Source organism: Macrobrachium rosenbergii, chromosome 21, assembly GCF_040412425.1.
Source record: "Macrobrachium rosenbergii isolate ZJJX-2024 chromosome 21, ASM4041242v1, whole genome shotgun sequence".
NCBI lineage: Eukaryota > Metazoa > Arthropoda > Malacostraca > Decapoda > Palaemonidae > Macrobrachium > Macrobrachium rosenbergii.
Window position 1 is genome coordinate 22,573,144 of NC_089761.1, and position 5,000 is coordinate 22,578,143.

Below are 5,000 nucleotides of genomic sequence, written 5' to 3' on the forward strand. Positions count from 1 at the left end.
ATTAATATTAAATATCCATGGGATAAGTGAGAAGTTTCTTTACAGTATAACTTTCAGCAGTATTACATCTGTGCGTAGATAGAGCCTTTGGTGTCTTCATTGTTGTTAGATTAACCCGCAGTTTGCCCAAGAAGGTTGCTTGGTTGTTCGTCCCAACAGCTATATAATAGTAATGCGTCTTATTTGTACACCGAACTCATAAATTGTCATATGTTGCATCTATACACATCATAACTGAATAACATTGGTTTCTCCTGCTAATGGCAGAATTTTGAAACAGTATCTTCGCTTCCCTTTCATGCCTAATTGTTCTTAAGGGAATTTCTATTTTTCACCCCTCATTAACGCATGTCTCTAAGTAAAAACAGGAAAGACAGAAAAAAGGTAAATTTAAAAAAAACCGAACTTTATTAACATTGATGCCGAGTAGCAAGATAGAGTTTTACCGCAACTGGAAATTTAATTCAGAAGAATAAAAAAAAGAAGAAGAAAAACTCATACCGAGCTCTGATACACCTATTACCCTGTGAGATGCGGTTAAGTAAATAATGTAATGAGGTTTCATGTCATCTTCCCCGGCCCGCAGCTCCGCGAGTTTATTTTAATCACAGGGGAAGCTTCTTCATATCTGAGATTTAAGCGGTTTTGACTTGTGCTGATCTTTGCTCTTCAAATTTCTTTTCGTTTCCTTATTTTGTCTTCGGCGTCTTATTACATGCAATCTTTCAGGTAAGTCCGTCGCACGGATAATTAAGATGTGTCTAGACGTCAGCTTAGAAGTTGGAAATGTAGTTGTATTTTTGCTGTTGTCGATAAGTGGAGACATATTAACGACAATGTTTGCGATGCTGTTAGTAAAAAAGTGAAAACGTTTTGTTTGCTGTTGTCGATAAGTTTGCGATGCTCTCAGTACTAATTTTTTTTTAATAACTAAGAGCTTTCGAAACTTTTTGTTGTCGATATATTTCCAACTGATTGACAACAGAGAATATTACAGTGTTTTCAACTTATCCGCCGACCGTCTGGACGCGCCTTAAGAGTCAAGTCCAGTAAACTGAAACGCCACTCAAAGTATGTAAGAATAGTTTTTTTTTTTTTCTGAAGTATAAGGACAGCTTAAGGATTAAGAGCCCTAGATTTACATGGGAGGCGGGACACCCTTCGAACTGAAAAAAAATAACTGTGTTGGAGACTGGGACAAGCCAAAGTGGACAGTGATTTCCTAACGAATTTTCGGCCATTAGTTTAAGGGTCGCCGTTCCTTATCCTTGAGAAAGAATAAAGCGCCACTTATTTCACAGACGCCCCAATTTTTTTCGGCGTCTTTTAAGTGTCTGCGATTTCTTAGATGTATTGTTTGAACTGCGTCATCCAAGATCAAATTACATTTCGCTTGGCAAATAAAGCTTTGTTACAGATCCTGAACAGGTTTCCTTGTAAAATAAATAGGTTTGCTAGATTTCATTTACTGTAGTAGGTCTGTATGGGAATGGGTAGATATTAGAGACTGTAGGCACTATTAAAAACATGTCTAAAAACAAATTTATTTATTTGCCACTCTTTAGCAGAAATTCTTGAATGCGTAGTGCAAGGTGAAGGGTCAGAGAAAAGAAAGACACCTGTCATTATTCATCCTGTCAACAAGGTATCAGTGCAAAAACATTGCTGTCGTGGGAATGGTAGTAATTGCCTCCTCCAATATGCAGCCCGCACCCTTGAGTTTTGCATACTCATGCCTCGTGGTGCGCCGAAATAATTCATTCATAAGCTTTCAGCCGGTCAACCATTCAAGTTAATTTCTGTTTCTCTGACGTGTAGGTTGCCATGTTTTTCTCGTTTTTGCACCGAATTATGGCCGCTAATTCCTATTTTTGATCACAGTGCCGTTACATACAATGGTCGATCATTTCACGTGAGGTAGATTTTTTAACGCATATGTACTTATATTCATTTACGAATATTATCCTTCAGATTAACTCTGTTGTGACTTTTGAGTAGGTTATTTTAATTATGTTACCACTTTTTTTCTTAGCCTTGTTATATTAATAATACTTATCTATGCCAGGTTCTCTCTCTCTCTCTCTCTCTCTCTCTCTCTCTCTCTCTCTCTCTCTGTATATATACAGCATGTATATATATATATATATATATATATATATATATATATATATATATATATATATATTTGTATGTATATGTATGCATATGTGTGTATGTATGTATGTATATGTGTGTGTAGGTGATTTTAACTCATTATACACCGATGACCGTAGGGTGTTGGCTGTAGCACTGCACTATAAGTCGGGTCAACAGAGAACAATAGGTTTTAACAAAGTACGTTCGAATTCCGTTCGATGATCGAGCGATCTTGCCACCGTCAAGTAAGTCGAATTTGAAAAGTGTCTTCAGATTAGAGAAGTCATTATTTTAATATGCAGTAATAATTAGCCATTTTCTTTGGTATGGTTCTTCAACCTTACCCTGAAAGTTTTAGATTACCGGCGACCTTGGGCAAAAGATTTTCTTCCTTTTTAATTAAAGTGTCCTATTTTTTCAAATCTAAATGATGAAATATTTCAGAATGAAAGGCAGTGGAGAGAGAGAGAGAGAGAGAGAGAGAGAGAGAGAGAGAGAGAGAGATCTCCCCTGCAGGTTGGATTCTCTGGCTTCATAAAGAGAACATGGTAAGAGGTACATGATGGACCGGAAAGGATGCTTCGCATGAAGGGTTGAGAGAGAGAGAGAGAGAGAGAGAGAGAGAGAGAGAGAGAGAGAGAGAGAAGCACGCTAGTCGGTGGGGATTAAGAGCCGATGCACAAGGGCATTAGGCCATAAGCAAGAGGAGTGGACTAACAATCTGATGGAGAGTGAAATGATTGGGTCTAGTGAGGAGAGGAGGTCAGTCATGAGGCAGGAATGAGGGAGAGAGAGAGAGAGAGAGAGAGAGAGAGAGAGAGAGAGAGAGAGAGAGAAACACGTCCTAAATTTTGGCATTCTAGGGGGAAGTTCCTCTTAGTCCTTTTCTCCTTCTTTGTCCTTTGCTTCATCAGAGGGAAAAATATGAGGAGAGAGAGAGAGAGAGAGAGAGAGAGAGAGAGAGAGAGAGAGAGGACATGAGAAGAAAAGTAGAACACGCCGGTAATTATTCCTTTATTTGAGAGTCTTTCCGGGGATTAAGCTGCCTTGAATGGGGCGAGTCTTTTTAAGTGGATTAGCCTGGAAACCAGAACAGAAGTGGCAGTTGTTTCAAACTGTTTTTGTTAATTCATTTTTATTTTAGGATTGCCGCCCTCAATCGAGATTGGGGTTTAGTTGCAAATGCAAATACTAAATTACTCATTAATGATTAAAGATTTTGCACTGAACTGATTAGTAAGTTAAATAACAAAAGATTTAATGAGTTGATAACTGATTAAAAGTTATATAATTAAAATAGGTAGACGTAAGAAGTAAAATGAATATGAATGAATTTATTCTCTTGTATCTTTTATTATCTTTTTTCTTGTATTTTCCATTGTTTTTTGTTTGTTCTAATCTGATAATAATAACTTCTTCAGCATTTAATAATTATTTTCTCTGAATACAGCTGAGGTTGACGTTTAAGTTTTAAAGTTGGCTTTACCCAAGCGCCAAAAAGTGTTGTATATCCACAAGTCCCTTGATAATAACCCTTGCAGTACACTGGAAGATGATAATCACTGAGGTAGGATAATTATCATAGATCTGCTTAAGAGCTCTCGAATTTGAGGAATATGATTTTATTTTTTGCTTGAATCCCTGTCATTGTGCGCTCGAGTTGTGAAGTTTTTGAACCGGGATTTGCACTGTTTTTTTTTTTAAAGCCAGAGTTACATTATTATTATTATTATTATTATTATTATTATTATTATTATTATGTATAATTTTCACAGTTGTAATGAGCAAGAAATGTGGGATAAAACACAAATACAGACAGAAGCAGAGACAGAGAACTGATAGATTTCGAATGCATTTAACATAGAAGAATATTTTCCTGCTTTATTTTTTACCTGCTTATTACGGGACCAACGAAATTTCTCCTACTGCCACACTTTTGTTCATAAATCTTTATTTACGTGCGATTTACTGCATTTATTCGTTCACCCAGGGTGGAATGTTTTATGCATTATTTACCCAATATAGCCTGCTTTAATTTTTTTTTTTTTTTACTTTTATTTTAAAAACACTGAGGTGTTTAGTGGGTTCCGGCCGTATCGTAGTTTCATAGATTTCTTCATTTATTTTTCCATATGTATTTTATCTATTTATTTATCATTTGTAGTATTTTTACTATTTGCTGCTTAGATGACTTAACAGTTTTTTACTTGTTTTTATTTTACAATTCTGTGGAAAACAATGAACGTAATTCGACGAAATTCGGCGAATTTCCTAAGATTTACTAATCCATAAGCGTTGCTAAATTTCTATTTCATGTTCTTGTATATTTCATCGTTTTTTTTTTTGGAGAAGGTGAAATAATGCGAATTCTTCATTTATTTTTCAATACATACTTTGTTTATCTGTTTATCCGGTGTAGCATTTTTGCCTGTTTGATGCTTGGCGTGAATTATTTAACCCGTTTTTATCTTAAAATTCTATCGAAACTAATGAACGAAATTCAGAGGATTTTCTCTAATTTATTATTCTCGCAATGTTGCTAAATTTCCATTTGTCGTTTGTGTATCTTTCATCGTTTTTTTTTTTTTAGAGAACGTGGAAGAATGTGAATTCTTCATTTGTCTTTCTGTTGCAGGCTACTTTATTTATTTATTTATCCATTGTAGTATTTTTGTCTATTTAAGGCTGAGACAACTCAACTTAATTTTTTTACCCGTTTTTATCGTACAATTCTGTCGAAAACAATGAACGAAATTCACCGTTTTTTTATTCATCCAATGTGCTACTTTTGCCTATTTGATGCTGAGACAACTCAACATAATTTTTTTACCCGTTTTTATCTTACAATTCTATCGAAAACAATG